This window comes from Calonectris borealis, chromosome 27 (genome assembly GCF_964195595.1).
Source record: "Calonectris borealis chromosome 27, bCalBor7.hap1.2, whole genome shotgun sequence".
Taxonomy (NCBI): domain Eukaryota; kingdom Metazoa; phylum Chordata; class Aves; order Procellariiformes; family Procellariidae; genus Calonectris; species Calonectris borealis.
In genome coordinates, this window is record NC_134338.1 from 1,546,576 (window position 1) to 1,567,148 (window position 20,573).

At 44.8% G+C, this 20,573-nt stretch overlaps 1 protein-coding gene across 4 annotated transcripts in view; it reads right to left on the minus strand.

Annotated features, from left to right (window-relative positions):
* DPYSL2 (dihydropyrimidinase like 2) overlaps positions 1–20,573 on the minus strand; it is an 82,350-nt gene that overhangs the window by 54,953 nt on the left and 6,824 nt on the right. The window contains exons 1-4 of one of the 4 annotated variants that reach the window (XM_075174856.1): positions 10,784–11,544; positions 3,762–10,374; positions 1,204–1,314; positions 446–614 (exon numbers count right to left, since the gene is read on the minus strand). The gene's annotated coding sequence lies outside the window, so the exon portion shown is untranslated. Of the gene's footprint in view, positions 1–445; positions 615–702; positions 1,315–3,761; positions 11,545–20,573 lie in introns of those variants that run through there. The other 3 variants (XM_075174857.1, XM_075174858.1, XM_075174859.1) reach the window with 3 other exon arrangements.

Consider the following 20,573-nt stretch of genomic DNA (forward strand, 5'->3'; position numbering starts at 1 on the left):
GCGCAAAGTTGAGGGAAGGTTGGGGCAGATCCTGCTGCAATCAAGGGAGGAGGTTTCAAGTTCCCAGCATCCAGATGGGGAGGGAGGGAAAAAGAGAGAGAGGGGAAGGGAAAAAAAAAAAAAAATCCTCACTCTGCAGCAGAAACTGAGGACTGATCCGGAAGTGATGCGACTGGTGAATTGGCAAATGGACTCGATCAGGTTGGAGCAACAGCCCCCATCACACACACCCTTTCCCCCTCCCCTTCCCCAGCGTGCTGCTATCGCTACAAGTTGCACAGAGGCTGATGGGGCCCGAGCACCCCCCTCACCTCCGGCTGCTCCGAAGGCGTGTTCCCCAGGCGGGGGGACAGGATCTCCTCCTTCCTCCCACTACCCTTTCCCCTGCCTCCCCCAGCCCCGCAATGGAGTCAGGGAGCGCTCCGGCAGTCCTATTGTTCCTCACTTTTCTCAAAGCAGCGGAGCCGGAGGGCGGGGAGCAGATGAGACCGCAGTTGGGTTAGTGGGGCTAGTGGGAGGCAAAACGCTGACTCATCTTTCTGGGTTTTGGGGCATCGCTGGTGCCGTGACTCGGGTGGACCCTCTTCAGGGGGGAAATGGGTTGATTGATGGCACTGGAGAGAGAATGAGAAAGAGAGACAGATGGGAGAGGGGTGTGAGAACCGAGGGAGAGGGGAAAATGAGCCGTTAACCAGGACTTACCTCCAGGAGCCGAAATTAGTGACCTTGCTAGTCAATTAAGCCTCTGCAATGCCAGAAGCCCCCCAGTCCCTCCCTGCGGGGGATCAGGGGAGGCAGCCGAAGGCGGCTCCGGCTGAATGCAGGTGTCTAGAGGAGGAGACAGAGCAGCAGCCCCTTGCCTCCCCGCTCTCCCCCATGCTGACAGCGTCCCTGCGCTGGGAGACGGAGGCAAGGCGGCAGAGAGCGAGAAAGCGAGCGGCAGAGGGGCCGGGGCCAGCGGGGCCGGGGCCAGCGAGCCCCCCGGGCCGGGCCGGGCCGCCGGCGCTGTCCCTTCAGCACCACCCGCCGGCCCCGGGGGGGCTGAGAGCCCGGCCCAGGCACTCGCCCCCCACCCCTAGCCCCCGTTCCGCCACGCAGCGCCTTGCAGGAGCTGCCGGGCTCTCACACACCCTCCCGCTCCTCGTGGCTGGTACAGCTGCATGTGTCGGGGATCCTTTTTTACTTATTCTCTCAGGTTTGTACCTAAATAAACCACTCCGGCAGCTGCCGATGCGGAGGCAGGGTTGCCTAAGTCATTTCCGAAGGGCTTGTTTCAGCAGAAAACACCGAATGGCTCTGCCAGTCCGGCTGAGGCTGTGAACGTGGAAGGAGGGACATTTTTATCACAAAGGTAAGTGCTGCAGCACACAATAGGTTTAGCTTGGCTGTCTCCACCTGATACATGTTATTAACACCGCTGATCTGGGTCCTTAAGGCTAATCCATATGTAATATCGCTCTGAACCAAACCCAATCACCAAGCTTTTTATTACTATGCATTATTCATTGATATGCATCTTTGCACATGCATACATTAAATGTTAATTTAGAGGCATCTGTGTCCAAATGGTTACCAAACACTTTCATAAGATCCAGGGGAAAAAAAAAAAAAACACCAAAAGCAAAAAATAAATAAATAATAATAAAAATCTCTCTCCCTGCAAACCACACCCAAATCAATGCATTTTTACTAAAGGGTGGAAAAAACCCAAAACCAAGGTCACAACCAAATGAAGCCCTGTAATAAATGCACAGCACAGTGATAAAAGACTCCGGACTAAAAGGAAAGAAATAAGCCTGCAGCTTGGCCCTGAAGGATGAAGATGATGTGCTCTGGTAACTAATGAAGCAGGGAGAAATCCGAAGACGGAGGCCCTCCAGGGGAAAAGCTCCACCTCTTTCCCCTTCTGGGACCGTAACAGTGGAAGAGCCAGGGCTGTAGCCACACTGATCTCAGGTGCTTTGTTGGGGATTGGAGGCCAACATATGGTCTCTCAGGTACACTGAAGTCCTGTATTATTTAAGGTTTATAAATATTAATAGTCATAGCATTGCTGATCAGGCAGTCCACAGAAGCTGCAGAGAGTGCTGACAGAGGCTCCAGCAAGCTGAAAGCCTTGAAGCGATTGTGTTGACACGTTCTGCAGTTTGCCGAAATGTATGCAGTGGCTTTCAGGGATAGCCTTAAATAAAGCTCATTCACCACTTGGCACATCCTTGGAAGATGCTCAGATGGCCAGGACACAGGCCTCTGTGGAGGGATGGAAAGAGAATGATCTGCCAATAAGCTAGCCTAGAGGCTGTGAAGTGACTGAGACAAGAATAAAATCCTGCAGACAAGTCTGCAACTTCCAAATGTTTCAGACCTGATAAAGGTCACTCCCAAAAGCTGAGGTTTCCTACCATACAGATCTGACTCTCTTTTCCAATAAACCCCCAAAACATGGACAACAATCACACATTGAACAGCCATCTCCAAGTATTTCCCCTTTCAACACGCACTTGAGGACACACTCAACAGTGTCTTCAGTTATTTCGTGTTCAGGTCCAGTTGTGCTCACGGGAAGTCTATCAAAGACACCTTACCACAGGCTGGTCTGTTGAGTCTCTGATTGGCCTCACATATCAAACCAAAGACGATTTCAATCACCTGTGTGGAAACTCAGGCACTCCAAAAGAATCACTGAAATACTAAAAGGAATCCTCCTTTGACTGTATTCTTCTTTTCGGACATTTCACAGGGTGTTTGTATAGTACTCTCTCTGTCTTTATGGTCCTTTTATGGACACTGAAAAATACTGGGGTAATTTCAAAAGTTTTTATTCCAGTCTGTGAAACTCAAGTATCAGATCTTGAGAAATGTCCAGTGGTAGCAGATTCCGCTCGTTCTTTTTGTTTTACTCGAACTGAAACATTTTGATACGCCTACCGGACTCCACAGCTTTATTCCTAGGATATTCTTTTTCCTACAGGAAGAGTGCTGTCATGAGTAAAGCTCAACCAGCCGGTGCACTGGGAACTTTTACCCCCAAAATCACTCTCATTTTGGGACCAGCCATAGAAACTTACTGTCTACATGAGTCCCGTTGAGCCTCTATAATGTATGACGCACAGGTCTTGTTTAAGATCCCAGAATTCCCAGCCAGATATATGAGATTCCTTACCAACTTTGTTATCATAAAAAGAGTATAGGCTGATGCAACTTACATTTCAGTTTGAGTTTGTTTACAGCTAGTTAGCACGGCACAACTCCTGAGTGGTAATATATTAAACCAGCAACTGGATATGCCCATGCTCTAAGGATGGAAATAACCAAATTTTGCTGAAAAATCACCATACGCTAATAATCTGTGTGCTTAATAATCCCATGGGGTGTCTATTTTCACTGAGAACCACATAAATTACTTTGAAAATGACACTGACCCTCATCTGAATTTCATAAACCCAGCATCAATAAGAAAAATTCCTCAGATAACAGCTCATACTTAGCATTATTGACCACAAAGGTGGAGAAACATTGAATAGTGACATAAATACAACCTGAGAAACACATCAGGCCAGTTGGAGTTACACAGGTAGCCTTCAGTCTCCATACAGCAGATTTCATATTCCAATCCCGTAATGAGTATTAATTGGTTCTTGCAATAGCACAGTGATACAGGTATGCAGAGTAGAATAATTAACTTGAACACTTATTTGCAGATAAACCATTTAGCAATACATGAAAAATTAGTTAATTTTATCAGCTAATATTATCCACACCTTATAATAAAAGGAATGAAAGAGGGAAACTGAGTGGAATCACAACATCAGGTTTTCTTAACATCATAACACTCTGGACACTTCTGGGCAAGTGACTTCTAGTAGTAGTACCTCAACACTGCAAAAGTGATGAATAGAGAGCTTGCATAGCCTGCCTGAAACTGCAGAGGAAAGCGGTGGCATAATTGGCTTAATTTAAGATTCTTTTATGCTAGTGCACAAAAGTCCTAAGTGACATAAGTACTCACTACCTTAAGCACTGCAGTTCCACATGACAAAAGACAATCCCTGCCTGGGGATTTGCCCTGGCAAAGACAAGAAAAAGGACCGCCTGAAGAGCACGAGGATTTCACAGGGATCCTTTTGCAAAAAAGTTTTACAATGACATAGAGGGGAAAATGTGAGCACAAAGATATGAAATAGGAATGCTCCTTGTCAAACAAGGGGAAAATTGGGTCTCTTTACTTACATACTAATACTCCCTCCATGCTACCAGTGCTGTGGTATCTGTGGCCTGCCTAGAAAAACTCAGGAGCATAGGACTCCTTCACTAGCCTGCGTTGCATCAATGGCTCTAGTGATTTCTGATCCCCTATTCTGTCTGGCCAAGACGTGCCAACTTACTTCTCATGCATAAAATGATGAATGATGCTTTGTTACATGTCATTGCCATAGTTACTTACACATACAGGGTAAGGCTGAACAATCAAACTTGATTTGAATTAGAAACAATGCAATATAAACTCTATGTTGCTTTATTTGCCTACCATCCTTAAGTGAGACAATGGCTGCAAATCCAGAATTTTCTTCATTATTTAAAGATTAAGAACCCAGCCAGAAATTACAGCAGCATATTCTACCATTAAATTGCCATTATTAAAATAAATGACAGCAACTACTTCCAAATCTGGGGCTCTTCCTATTGCAAATAATTAATTATTAATACTTCCAGTGGGTGCAAAATTTATCATGCAAGGCAGGATCCCATTGAAATTTGGATATTTGCAAAAGCAGAACTCCACAAAACCTACATTCTCCAATGAAAATGAGCAAAGAAAGAGACCGGTATGAGCCACCATGCCACCTTAAGGCATGGCTTACAGAACTCTAGCCTGGACCCTCTGTAGGACAGGGCCCCCAAGACCTAGCCAGTGCCAGGGTTTTCATGGCAACCAGGTAACCGGCAGATAATCATGAACATAACAAGCCCCTTTGCACAGGGGAGATTTACCTGTCCCTGGCTGCAGAGGTACCGTGCTCGAGGTCTCCAACATCTGAACAACATACCTAAGGAGCACAGGTCCAAACCTTACCAGAGAATGCTGCAGCTATCCATACAAATGAATTAGGTGTATGTGCCAACACACGGGCTTATGCTAGCTGAAGCACAGCTGATATTCACACTCAGGAGCTAATTCAAGTGAAATACTAGACATTTTTAAGTCAATGGCAATCCTTCAATTAAGTTTCATTGGGCCACAATTTAAGAATACAGTTTTGTCCTCAGAACTAAATCAAGTCGATACCGTGTTTTCAGCTGGGTCCGCTGAGAGGAGACTCCATGGTGAAGGTAGCTAATTGCTTTTAGTGAATGTAGAGGAAAACCTTCATCATGCCTGGGAGCATGGGGCTAAAAGCAGAGATGCAATGACCACTCCTATATACACTAGCAAGTGATTTTCAAAGAGAAGCTGAACAAAGCTTGAATATAAATCCACAACCAGATTTTAAGGATGCTCAGAGCAAGGACCTGGGATAGCCTGTGCTGACCTCTGCAACCATCATTGCTTACAAAATTATACAGCCCTTAAAAATACCAACTTGTTGCATGTGCCACTGCAATAGCCTGTGAATTTCCCTGCCTGACCACAAGCTGGGAAAGCCATCTTTTCTCTGGTTGTTGCCTTACCTATTGCTGATCCCTGCATCTGACCCTGTAATTTTCATTTTCTAAGGTGCAGGCTTAGTATCAAGAGGTGGCAGTGAATAAATATATTTCCAGAATATTCCTCGAACATTAAGAATCAAACAAATCCTAAAATGCTTCACTGGGTGGGAATTGTTCTGGCATAGCACAAAAACTGAAAGCTCAAGTTGTCTACAGAGCAATCATTAACCAACTTCACTTCGGGATATGATAATTGCTGGAGTGGTTGACAGCTTTTCTTGGCGTTGAGCACTCAAAGACAAGACATGTTATTTCAGAAACATTAAAGACCAGAAGAAAGTCTTTTGATAAATGAGGAAAGTCCATTCAAATGCTGAAACAAAGCTCATTTATTGCCATGGTTCTTTTTATTTCTGCTTATCCTACGCCTCTCTTTTCCTTTATGGTTTTGTCCTCAGCAACCTCAACTAATGTAAACCAGCCCTGGTGAATTTCTGCCAATCAAGGTTTGTTGCCAGTGGGTTTCAGTCCATGAAAACAGATGGATTGAAAGCCACATTGTGCCACCGTGCCCACAGCCAATAGTACAAATATTTAGTCAATTATAAGGGGATTTTCCAAAGGCACAAATGGAAATTAGGCACACAACTCCCATTGACTTCCAGAGGGAGTGGAGAGCCTCACTGCCTTCAGAATCTCTCCTTACTAATTCAGTCTTTATAAAATAAATGCATGTGAAAGGTACGAGCCTGCTTGAAATCAGACATTTTTCAGCTATTCCCAGGATGATAATCATGGATAGAAGCAATAGGAATCTCTCTGAAGTGTTCAGTATTTAAGACAAAAGTTCCAGCCAAACTGCTGATTTCATTGAGGTCTGTAAATGTCCTGTAAGGTCCGTAAATTTTGAAGCCTTGCAATAGGTTGTGTGGATTGATTACAACTGAGGATTGAGGTATGCTTCTTCCAGACAGTGTCATTAAGAGAACTCACCCGTCTAACCACAAAAAGGCATCATTAAATATTAACATTTCCTCTGAACACCTCTCTAAGAATATGACAGCTACTGGCTTACCATCATTAAAATCTATATGGAACTGGGACTCAACAGGAAATAGCTGTCGATTTGTGGACTGAAAATTATTTAAAATTTTGCCAGCATTTTCCCAAAAGGACCCAAAATGGACAATGACAATCTTTACTATTGCAACGTGGCTTAAAATAGAGACCTTGCAAGTCAGGGAGCTCCGGTCAAAAAGCAAAGGAGAAGAATGGGTGAATATTACTGTTTATGTCCTGTCACCCAGATCTCTTAGACTGCTCTCTCTCTCTCCAGATAAGATCTTTCCATTGCAAGCATGCCAGAGCTGTGATCCACACGGCTTCACACACCTTCTAAGCACTATGTTAATAAATAATGATGACAACAATAATAGTAAGGGTCATAAAGCATATCATGCTCTACAAATGATTCACTCATTTGACTTTGAGTGTTACAGCTCTCTGCTTTCCTTTAAGACAGGACACAATAGCATTAAAAATAAAGGTCAGAAGTAAACTCGACATGAGAATTATCCCAGACTCACCATAAACAAATACTACTTGGCTTAACATGCTGCTATTGTATCGAAGATGCAGTCCAGCTTCACCTTCCCTTTCAACTGCTCTAGAATTGCTCTCCTGTCCCTGCTATTTCATGGCAATTCCTGTAGCATTTCCCACTAAGTGGAACTGCCTCCCCATTCATTGGAATGGAAACACTTAACTCTACAGAATATCCTGGGACATCATCTGCTATGTTGCACTCATAATATAGGATGATGGGCCATAATACAGGATGATGGGCTCAGAGGAGGCTTCCTTGGACACTGAAACCAGTTTTCTGCACTCACAGGCAGCGATGTAATCAACACTTGGATCAGAGCTGTGCTTAGAATATTCATTACATATGCGTGCACACACACACGTCCCACGAGCACAGAAATGTTTCTCCTATCCGTTATCAGACCCTCAAGGCTTTTCACTGCAGAGATCTGAGCTACACAAGTTAAAAGAAAAGAGAGGGAGGGCACATCCAGGGTCCAGGTAAAGAAGGGATGCTGGACGAAAATGCCCAGGTGAGTTCAGAAGATGATAGTTATGCTGATGGTTCTGTTCATCAACATCACTGGATGAAAGCTCTGCCAGCTCATAGCACAAAAGCATCTTACCCTTAAGCTGCATTAAGAAGCTTCACCTCATGGGCTTTGTGTTTGGTGGTGGCTTTAGAGCCTATTTTAAACACATCACACCAGTCTGCACAGGTAGGAATTTAGAATGCAGCTCTGAATACACTGTTAAATCATGTTTACACACACAATGACTGACCTGGTGAACCCATGGAGAGAGAAAGGGAAAGTCCATTGATAAAGGTAGAAAGACCATCATGCTTTGTTCTGCAATAAAAATGCCAACCAGAGACAATAATACAGAAGAGAGAATCACTACACTGGAAAGCTAATGAACATTGTGGCTAAGCTGGGCCATCGTGCCAGGTTGGTACCACTTCCAACTGCAAAACCAGGGAATAACCCTACTAAAGCAAACAGATTTCCAAGTAGTGCAACGCTTTCAAGTGAAACAGATAGAACTAAAGCTTCCCAATATGCTCCATATTACTATTGCAGCGTGTCATGTGCTATATAACGTTATAAACATACAAAAAAGATGCAGTCTTTTCCAAAGGTCTCAAGCAAAGATTTTCTTGATGACCAGTGTTTCAAGGGACATGCTGAACTGGGATTTGGATCAATGGCAGAAAGAAGAATGTGAAGGACAAATAGTTCAACAAAAATCTCACGCTGGAAATTTCAAAGCAAAAATCAAATCAAGTCATCAAACCCCACAATTTGGAAAGCAAGAAAAATAAAAAATTCACTTTTCTTCCGTGTTTTTACAAAGGTTTCTCTTCTCTCCAAGAGATGTCTGGGAGAACCAATGCTAACTGTTAAGGCATGTTGGTGTTGCTGAATTTAAAAGTTAAGCTAAGAAGAAAAAGCTTCAAGCAGAAACCTGCACTGGGCTGTCTCTGTACTGCTCGGTTTCTTCATTTTGCTGCCACAGCTTGAAAACCTCACCAGGCCATACTGCCCAGCTGGAGAGAGTTCAGTCACTTCGAAGACGCCTTCAGCTAAGCACTCGTACGAGGCACCGAAAATCATTTGTCATTTTTGAAAATCTCATCTCATTACATTTTAAATAGAGAGGACAGAAAAAGGCAGCATTATTAGCCTCACTGTACACATGGGAAATGAGGCACAGAAATTCAAATGACCCACCTAAAACCGCAGAAGCAGCCTGTCACATGGAGCAACCGCAAGATACTGGTCTAGGCTCTTCTTTGTCTGTGGTCAGCCCTATTTGGAGATCCTCCTAGCCACCACCACGGCTCTGTTCACTCTGCCTCCATAGTTTTCAGCCCTTCTTTCTAGGCAGAGGCCGAAGCAGGCAAAAGCCAGGAATAACAGTAGTAGTAAGAAAGAAGCAATGCAAAAACCAGACCTTTGTGCTGCTCTGTAGAACCCATTAAGTCTGAGGGCATTGCAGTTCCTGCTAACATGAACCAACCTCCTCATGTTGCACTTATTAAATAAATCTAATCTTATTAAGCTGCATTACAAGCTCTTATTTCATAAATCTGTGTGCCTCCCAGATCGCCCAGAGAATTAACTCCTGAGTGGACTATGCCTTTCCTCCCCATAGCTTGCAGAAGGCACTCCTGACAAAACCATCATCCCTGCCGATTACATCGCTCCCAAGGACCAGAACAGGCTCAGAGCACTTTGCATGCGTTACAGGCCAAAGCCCTAGATACAGCTCATTGCTTTGCAGCTGCGACTGTCAGGACGGGAAGCCCCAGCAAGCAGCAACGGGTTTCCTTGAATTAGGGAGGGAGGTGACAGCATGGAGGGTGCTCCGGTGAGGGAACGAGGCAGGCCCTTTGCATCTTGCTGCCATCTGTGGCATCCTAATCAGAGGGCTGCCAGCTGCTGCTTTTGAAAGGAACAGTAATGTGTCACCAGCACATGGAGACCCCTCATCCTCCTCTGCCAGGGTATCCCTGCACAGCCAGAGACGTATGCCAGAGTCACACCCCACTTTCCCTGGGCAGGATGAGGAGTGACACATGGGACAATTGTTTCCCCCACCAGTGAAATGCATACTCTCTTTTAAACAGTTAGGGAGGACGGGAGCATCTAAGATGCTGCTTTAACATCCACATAAATTTGGTACTGCTGTTTCAAAAAGAGTACAAGTTGCATACCCTCCAATATGGGCTGTATATACGGAAACATTTGTTTAAAATCATCCAAAAAGCCTGTTGTAATTCAGTGAAAATGAAGGGTATTACTAATTCTTCCAAAAGAGCAGTACCAAGAGGTCAGGCTCTGTGTTACATTCTGTGCAAAACAGCCTTTCCTCCCCTTGTATGCTGGGGTTTTGTTTTAATGATCTGAGGTCAACATGAAACAATTGGTTAAACAAACTTCAGTGAATCAAAATGTAAAATTTCAGACTGACCTGCCTTCCATCTGATATGAAACATCTCATTTGGGGGCTAAACAATTTTTTTTAAGGTTGAGTTGTACTTTTCGTTGGATCAAAGGAAATGTTTGCATAGAAAGACATTCTGACTTCAAAATGAAGAACTGCAGATTTTCAAGAACCAGCATAAATATTTTAACCCTTTAAAGAGAAAAAAAAGGAAAGAAATTCTCTCTCAAACAATTTGATGAAGTGTTCAAATCCATTTTAAGCATGGCTCAATAGATAGATTTGTTATTCACTTCACATATTTGGATACAGAATATTCACAAAGGCGTCACACTGTAACCACTACAAATCTCTGGCATGGACAATGCCCAAGCCCAAGCCGGTTTAGCTGAGCTAACATTTGGAAGACACAGAGTCAGGGAATGCCCCGGGGGTCCCAGCATTGCCAACACTGCCCCACTGCAAGTGTAAGAACCTTTCCAAACAACGAGCACGGCTTCAGTATCAAACTCTGACAACAGTGCTCTAAGGAAGACAGACGTTACTCTTCAGCAGCTTCAATACTGAAACTGAGGTGCGAGAGAAAATAGATCACACCTACATCTCCTGACTGATCCGTGCATCTCCTTGCAAACAACCAGCCCAGATGCAGAAGCATGCGAGGGCCTCAGCAGTACTGGTGGAGCAATCCTCCCACTGAGATTTAAGCTACCATTCAGGTGTTTTGCAGAATTCGATGCTCCACACTTTGAAGTCTGAGCTCCAGAATAAGGCAGAATTCTCCCCAGGTCCAATAGTTCCCACTTAGATTTTAATCTGGATCAGTTTTTCCAGTCGTACAGAGAAAAAAACAAACAAACAATCTCCCTCAAATTACTCACCAATTTCTTTCCCAAAGAGAAGCCAACAAATTAGCATTACAGTGGAAATATGCACTGGCTGCTCTGCCATTTCCTGTTTGCTTTGCTAATGTGTGCAAATGTAAGTTAGGCAGAGGACTCTAATCCGCAAGGCTCCTTTGGCTAGGCAGGCAGTGAAATAAATACACATACTTGAGTGAGTCTCCACAAGGTAACCGGCCTACTTTAGCACGCTTACTTCTCTGTTCTACACTGCATACCAAAACCTGTCAAGAGAAGCAGCATCGTCCGTTGTCGTCTATACAGGAGGGGGGATGAAAACTCAGGCTCCCCGCTTGGCTCTGCAGCTGACTCACTTTGTGACCTCTGGCTTGTCACTGCCTAGCAAGTGGCAATAAAAAACTGCCTGGACGGCCGAGCCCAGAGAGTTGTGGTGAACGGAGTTAAATCCAGTTGGCGGCCGGTCACGAGCGGTGTTCCCCAGGGCTCAGTACTGGGGCTGATCCTGTTCAATATCTTTATCAATGATCTGGACAAGGGGATCGAGTGCTCCCTCAGTAAGTCTGCAGGTGACACCAAGCTGGGCGGGAGTGTTGATTTGCTGGAGGGTAGGAAGGCTCTGCAGAGGGACCTGGACAGGCTGGATCGATGGCCGAGGCCAATGCATGAGGTTCAACAAGGCCAAGTGCCGGGTCCTGCACTTCGGCCACAACAACCCCCAGCAACGCTGCAGGCTTGGGGAAGAGTGGCTGGAAAGTGCCTGGAGGAAAAGGACCTGGGGTGCTGGTCGACAGCTGAACATGAGCCAGCAGTGTGCCCAGGTGGCCAAGAAGGCCAACAGCACCCTGGCCTGTATCAGAACTAGTGTGGCCAGCAGGAGCAGGGAGGTGACCGTGCCCCTGTACTGGGCACTGGTGAGGCCGCACCTCGAATCCTGTGTTCAGTTCTGGGCCCCTCACCACAAGAAGGACATGGAGGTGCTGGAGCGTGTCCAGAGGAGGGCAACGGAGCTGGTGAAGGGCCTGGAGCACAAGTCTGATGGGGAGCGGCTGAGGGAACTGGGGGTGTTCAGCCTGGAGAAGAGGAGGCTGAGGGGAGACCTCATCGCTCTACAACTCCCTGAAAGGAGGTTGTAGCGAGGTGCGGGTTGGTCTCTTCTCCCAAGTAACAGCGATAGGACGAGAGGAAACGGCCTCAAGTTGCGCCAGGGGAGGTTTAGACTGGACATTAGGAGAAATTTCTTTACTGAAAGAGTGGTCAGGCCTTGGAACAGGCTGCCCAGGGAAGTGGGGGAGTCCCCATCCCTGGAGGTATTTAAAAGACGTGCAGATGTGGTGCTTAGGGGCATGGTTTAGTGGTGGACCTGGCAGTGCTGGGTTAACGGTTGGACTCGAAGATCTTAAAGATCTTTTCCTTTCACCTAAGCGATTCTACGATTCTATAATTCTAATACTAATTATCTGCAAAGATGATAGATTCATTAATTCTTTAGTGAGTAGAAAATTATTTCAGATGTGGGGATTAAAGAACAAAAAAAACAGTAACAAAATGAAATTACTTAAGAGGTCTACGGCATTATACACTAATTAATCAGCATCTCAAAAATCAGGTTTGAGAAATGTTAGTATGAAGTTAAGCAGTTATTTTCTAATAAGAATGTGTGCACAACTTACCCATCATCTGAAAATCCATGAAAGTCCAGTCAGTTTGGAGGAGCAGGATTTTAAAGCGCATCATTTTTCAAAGGATCTCTCTCTTTCAATTCAAGATAGGACAAATTCTGTGAGCCTACAAATATACTCACACTCTAGAAGTTTAACAAGCAGCACCAAAATTCAAGTTAAGACAAATCGTGAAAAATGTTTCAACAGCACCTTGGGCAGCACGGGGCGATAAATTTTTTGGTCATGCAGAAAAGATGCACTAACTGAGGATAGACTGCAGGGTGCTGGGAGGAAATGGTTACCACTATCTCTAGGAACAATAATTAAGTTGGAAACTGGGTTTGATTCCTGTATGAGAACACAAGGAACTCTGTCTCTGGAAACCTGTGTCCTCACTGGAGATAATGATTCAGTCTCTCTCTCACCTGTGACTGTCTCTCCTCCACCATCCTTTTTTTTTTGGTAGCTACCTGTTTATGTATAGCCTCTAGCACTGGGTCATTTTCAAGGTCATGTCTCATTTTCAAGGTCACAACATTTCAGGACTGTTCTAAACAAAAATTGTTAATGTGCCAGCATCCCCAAATTCCTGAGCTCTTTCCCCAGTTCTAATGTTCATTCTTTTGACCTAAGCAAGCCACTTCCCTTCTGTGGGATCCATCTACACATTTGTTAAATGGCAGCGATAATATTGACCTGCTGCTCACAACCGGTTAAAGAATAGATTCACCCGTGCTTTATGCTGTTTTCCATGGTAGCAGCAAGTCCCAGAGGGAGAGCGTGCTGGCAGAAGGAAAAGAGCTGCATTGTGTCTGGAGAGGGGATGCCTGGATCGTGATAAAAGAAGACAAAGTCAGCCTTCAGAGCCCAGCACTGGTAACTGCTGAACCCCACTGGCTCTCGTTCATCTCACAAAAACACCACTATAAACTGCCACCTCCCAAAAACGCCCAGCACTCCCTCCTCCAAAGATCCAGACCTTTGCCTCTATAAAGCTGCTTGCTCCAAATTTCTCCTCTTTGTGTACAATGGACATATGGCGTATTGTTGAATGCACAGAGACAAAAGGAAGAAAACACAGGCTCACAAAGGAACCCCCAGCTAAAAAGCACCATCCATTCATGGGTTAAAAATGAAAGCAAGCCTTAAGGATGTTTGAAACAGCAGGGTATCAGCTGGAGCCTGCATGGAGGCTTTCCCATTGCCATTCATAACAAAATCAGGAGGCAGAAAGTTACTATAGCAATGGCAACAGAATGCAGAATGGGTGCTCTTCAGAGGGCAGGAAGAGCTCTTAAAGAAATGCAGGGGTCTGCTTCTCTTCATCCTTCGGGGCTGCCAAACACAGATCAGCTCCAGTTTGCCAATACACTTCCCTCTCTATGTAATGCTTATTGTAGATCACTGAATTTTTGCTTCAACAGCTTAAACAACACTGAAATGAGGCCCAGCTGAAGACAAAAGACAACCATCCACCCACTTACTCTCCAGGTGCTGAAGCAGCCAAAAAGTAACCCATGGCTGCACAATAAAAAGGCTGGGCTCACTTTATGTGACTAAAAGCACTGGGCGGTAAAAACATCTGTGGCTACAGACCCCTCCACAATGCCTTTGTCCAGTTTATGACACATTTAGCTTTGGAACAGATTTGTCCACTTCCAACACATTAAATTTTTGCTGGCGGATGGATGTGATCACACTGTCCAGCAGCGTGACAAGTGCATTGCAAGGGATTCCGCAGGACAGATGTTCAGGATCAAACCTTGCCATAAGATTACCTGCAGAGCTGGAGCCAGTGACCGACTTAACCCCTACAACGGGATTCAACACAACTAAGGCTTAAGCCCGCAGCACATGAGTCCTGGATGCGGCTCATCTGAAATGAATACAATGTTGTCGGTTCAGCCCTAGGGATCAAAGTTTCCATACGCGCTGAGGCAAAACTAAGCTCATCTCTTAGCAGATCCAACTGTCCAGACACAAACGCGGAAAAGCCCTGGGGAATACTGGACCAGAAGGACTGACTGGGACACAGACCAGCCCCCTGCAATTGCAAGCAACCCCACAACAGAGGTCTGGTTCAGATGCATCCATACGAGATCCTCCCCCCACATCTGAGATCATTTTCTAAAAGACTAAAATCACAACTTAAATGTTGACCAGGAGAGATGCAGGGCATGTTGAAGGGCTATTAAGTGAAAAGAAAGAGACTATCAGCCAAAGAACGTCACATTACGAATGTAAATTAAAGCAGCCATAATACCTGTTAACCCCCACCTCTTTTAACAGATGATGGGAGCACAAAAGTGGCTTAAAACGGTCACTTGTGTCTCCCTCCCGTATATCCCCATGTCAAATCGAGCAATTAAAATCAGAGCTGTAGGAATTTTCCCATTCAGTGAAGGCTTTGGGCTACATTTGCACCCTCGATTACAACAGTTGCAGTCTGAGTTCTGCCACAGATTTACAGTGTAAAAACAGAGCAGACTGCGGCCACTTTTACATAAAAACTTCTCCTTGCAATCTGTATTTTCATTTCTTGATTAGCAATACCACCCTCTTTAACCATTCGCAAGGCAATGGTCAAACCAGCAGTGAACATTCGTCCCCGCGTGGTGCCTGCTTTAATTTAGTCAGCTGGATGGCAGGCACTTCTGATAGTCCGACGGCTTTGTTTGCCTAATAGATCTTACCTTGCCTTCTCTAATTTTTAATGCTGACCAGCTCTCCGCACAAAATGGGGGTCTGCAGCAAGTACTTATTTCAAGTGAGGCCTCGTTGCCTTGGTTACCAATCATCAAGCCTAGGCCTTTGCAAGCTCTGTCGAAATCTACCTTCGCCTTGGTTTTGTCCTGTTTTTCGTACTACTGAGAGATTTCTGCTCTCAGCCAGCGCAGTAGAAAGCTGGACTTAAATGAATAAATTAAATAAAAAACCTGAGGTAAATGCCCTGGGATGTGCATCATTCATCAGGTCTTGTATAAATCACAAGGTCAGTGAGAAATAACAGAAACAGCAGCAGAAGACACACCGCTGTATTAGTTTAGCCACAAAGACTATGCAAGTAGGTTTCACAGCAAAATATGCTCAGCCTGAGGAGCTGACAGAGGCACTCACTCTGCTGTCAATTAGCAGCGGCGGCGAGACAGAACTGAAACGGGGGCATCACTGGTGCTGCGTGTGCCTGAAGTCTTCGGCAGTCCCTGCCGCACAAAGCCCAAATCTTCGTAGTCCAATGAAGGCAAGGGAGTAAAGAAATCCCATTATACCCATTTTACAGCGGAAGAATGGAAGCTCAGAGGCAGGATTTCTAGAGAGCGCAGCAGATGGGTCTGCAAAGTTTGCAAAGCGAAGGACAAAGGCAGGAAACGACAATGCTGTAGCTGCCACGTAGAGATCCTTCGCAGGGGCACGCACTCGGTCACTTCATACAGCCTGTACCCCTCACCGAGCCCGTTTTGAAGCCACATCTGCTCAGTCCTCACCCGACACCAGATCCACAAGATCAGCCTCCCCCTCTGTGAGTAGCCTCCTCTTCCTCAACAGATAACTGCTGACATGTGATTTCTGTTCTGTCAAGAGGAGCTCACTTTAGGCCTATGCATTATTTCAATCTACTCAAAAAAGCACGTAAGTCAGATTTGAAGGCTACACACAGGTCCTAGGCAAGGGGTGGGGGCATGTATTTGGCATATGTACTCAAACCAGCTTGGATTAAGAGTGCTGAACACTCATCAACACAGCACAGACCAAAATTTATACAGAGATTAATCAGTGGCTGCTTTTGATAAACACATACATTGAGAAAAAAATTGATGTGTCAGTGGATAAATCTAAAGAAGAAAATGAAGCCAAATCCAATAAAAACAATGCTTACTGTTTCTGTTAACTATTTTCCTGTTCCTAGAAACTAGCTATTTTCTGTAGCCACTATTACACAGTTAAAAATAACATCTGATTTTATTTTTTAGCACTGACTGGGAGAATTGATTCAGAGCCCATGAAAATGTTAATACATACTGAGAAAGGTCTCTGCATTCTTCTGCATAGAGAGCAAGTTAGATTCGATTAATCGCATTTTTGGAAAGTACAGGCCACATTCTCAGCACTGTAAATCAATGTGACTCCATTAAATAATCATTCCTATCTATGTTTATGGTATTTCAAATTGTCATATCAAGTGCAAATTATATAAGAACATGAAATAAATACGATATCATGCAGCTGTCATGCTCCACCTATATTGAATTGAAAAGGCCACCTCTAAGTCTTTACCATCTCTTTCAGTGTTGCAAGCTTAATTAGATCTTCCAGACAGAAACAATCCACTCTACACACAGGAGCACCAGAAAGGAAAAAGAAAAAGGATAAGGAATTTTAATTGCACTGTAATCCTTTCAACTAGGTTTCTTGCAAACACTACATTTCAGGGACCTAACAGACTAGAACCAAAAGCAAAATTCACTACGAACCTTTAAAAAGAAAACACATTATATTAAATGTGATCTGCAAGATCCATAGACTGTATTAATTTCCAGGCAGTTGGCCATGCTGTAGTTTAATGTAAGGAAGTAATATAAATTAAACCATTTGTCACTCCTAACCGAATGGAAAAAAGGAAGCGGCCAATTTGTCAGCTGACTTTGCCTTCATCGTAATTGCTGTATCCATCTTTTCTGCTTCTCTGTACCTCACCACCACAGGCCATAGTCCAAGTTGTCAGCGGTTCTCACACGATTCTTCAGATTGTCGCTGAGAAAATGTTTCATTCTATAGTTCATATATCTCGACGAGAGACCCATAAATAGACACTATTTTCTCCCTTTGTTACTGTGCTGTATCCATCACCATAACAGCAAAATTACCTTTCAGCACTGTGTTAAGTCAATGGTCCTCCTACTACTGTTTATGAGGCCATGGTAAATGGTCCAGTGAGCCATACTGCACACTAAAATAAACTACATTTTCATTATGAGTTTCATTATGTGTTCCAAAAGTGGTCCCAATCTCCACAAAATATTCAAAGTTGACAACAGACTGCCAACCCATTTACTGACAATACAGCCAAAGATTTGCTAAAGAGGACTTAAGATCCAGCTCCCGTTTTGGTTTGCGGGTGCATGAGGCAGGGCTCCGTTGTACACTAAAAAGAGTTGGTGTGGCTTTCTTAGGGAGTTACTTAACTCTGGTGTTACCTGTTGCCCAGACCCTGTCAGAACCTCCAACCTGAATTCAGTTCGGCAGCACTTTATTCCAAGCCAGGCAGGGACTACGGACTCGTCCCCATTTGCTACGTTCACCCAAACTAACCTGCTCCTTCACATGGAGGATGCAGGCTAAATCACTCAGCTGCTGAGAGGCCTCTGAACTCTTCCCACAGCTCTCCTCACGTCCACAGCTGCCTTCCTTTCACTACAGTTTTAAAGCAAAGTTTACAAGAAGTTGTTTACCATAAAGATGTCAAAGCAAAAGTCCCAATAACTTCCAAAGACAGGGTCCTGACAGGCCTTCTGCAAGACATACGGTACTAGGTGGAGCAGTTTAGCTGTGCTGCTCTTCCAGGTTGCAGGATGCGATGACTTGGGACTTCAAAGGGGTTTTGTGGATACGTGAGGGTGTTTTGCAACCCTTGTGAAAATCAAACTGCGTGTTCTCGTTGTGCTTGTCCCTGATTGCCCCAGTTAATGAGTTTTTAGTGCACTGAACCCTACCTAATACATTGCTTAATAAAATTAGAGTAATTAATCAATTATCCAAAAGGGCCCAGCTTATGATCATTCTTACGCACTTATCACACTAGCCAGAGTCCTTCTCCCCACTCTCCTCAGCATCACAAATCACCCCTTTCTGATGACTGGCCCCTAGACACCATGAGGGACCTCTCTTCTCCAGGACCGTTGCAGGCCGGGCAGTATAACATGGCTGCTGTACATCTGATATGCCTGGTATCTTTCTGGATGTAGCAAACATGCAGGTTTCTTTTTTTGTGGGAGGACAAGACAGCATCTGCATGGCCATCTAACCTTAAAACTTGGGGGACAGGAGGGAGTAAGCCTTGGATAGAGTAAAGAAACAGAAGGAACTTAAATACCAGACTTCAACTGAAAAAACTCCACCCTAATTTAGGCAAAGATGATCACAGGACTTCAAACCATTCCATTTCATTCAGCTATGCCTGGATACTTCTGAATACATCAGGGTCAGGCCCTGCCAGAACAATTCATCCAGTTTATGACTCATTCTGTACCGACCTCCTTCCCTTTGCTTGCTCAGACACAGGCAAAGGAGAAGCTCTCAGCTGGACAAGTCCTTCTGTCAGCCCATCCCCATCATATGAGATGGGGAGGCATTGAAACCTGCAGTTCCTAATAATTCCCTCGGGTTCTGTGTAGAGCTGAACAAAAAAAATCCTTCACCCCTGAATTAACACATAAGCGCAAATAAATTCAACAAGAGCGCAGCCCCAGACACCAGTCTGATCAAGGAGTGCATAGCAGAACAAGCAAGCTAGTGCAAACAGACCCACATACCAGAATGGGTGGATCTACTGTGACACTTCGGAAATATTGGGTCTGACAGCCAGGCTGCAGCGCTGGAGGGCAGCAACTTCCTGCCATGGTGTTTGTTTTTCTTACGATTTCTGAATTGGGAAAGTCAGGCAGCTGATCCTAGAAATAACAGCTGGGAGCAGCCCAACACTCAACACCATTGTCATGAACAGCTTTTCTGAAGATCCTGATGTTAAAGAGAGGGTGCAGAATAGAAACTCACTGGCCAGACGCCCATCCTGACAGGAAAAACCCTTAAGTGTTTACAGCAAGGATTTCAAATGTGCTCAGCAATTAAGATTCCCAACTTGAGACGTCTTACAGAGGCCTAGACTATTAGTGTGCCTGCCTCCAGCAAACTGTGCATGACATTTCCAGGTACATGGGAAGAGAGAGATGTTCTCATCCCTCTGTTCCATGGCAAGGAAATAGAGATGAGAATCGGGGAAGGAAGAAGGTATTGCTTCTTTATTTTTATTTATTTATTTCCCCACCCCCTTCATTTGTCAGACAGAGACCCTGAAAGAGGTGGGAGGAGGCCACTAAACAAGGGCCTCAGCTGCAGGGAGGTTTAAAGCCCTGGAGACAACCTTAAATGGTGGTGAGGGTCTGTATTGCTTTGCCAATACAGAAAGCAGAGAGCAGCATGTGTGCTAGCAATGCACTCGGCCTAGTTTTCCAACAGCCCTCTGAAAGAGTTTAGCTTCTTCAGGAAACCCAAGGTGCCCTAAAATTACTACCTAGAGCATAAGAGGTTCTAATCTAGGAATCTATCTATAATTTTTCCTATAAAGTTCTTGGAAAATTACCTTTCTGAATCAGAGATATTTTAGTAGTCAACCAGTGAAAGAACAGCCTACAGCAACATCAGGGCATTAATTGACACAGAATAGTTATGAGACGCTGTTCAGGCTGGAGTTGTTTGCAAGCATCTGTGAAAGCACAAACGAAAAACTGCTTATTGCTTACATCTAGGGAACTCTACATCCCTCTTGGAAGGGACAGAACAATGCAGGTGCTCGGAGCGACAGGGGTGGAAGGATAAATACAGCTGCACCTCAGGGAAGACAACAGCAATTTCTTTTGCAATACAAACACATTGCTTGATTGCTACCTGGCCAAGCAAAAATAAAGGCAGGGCAGTGGCAATACATGTCACCGTATTTAAATGGTTACCAAGAAACTGGCTGAAGGGAAGAAAACAAAGGCTTCCCAGTGGACTGACAAGCAGGACAGAAACTCAACTGCATCTGTACTGTGGTTTTACCAGCCATTACCTGCACCGAGACACCAGACGCTTCCTAGCTGCTAGCCCTCCC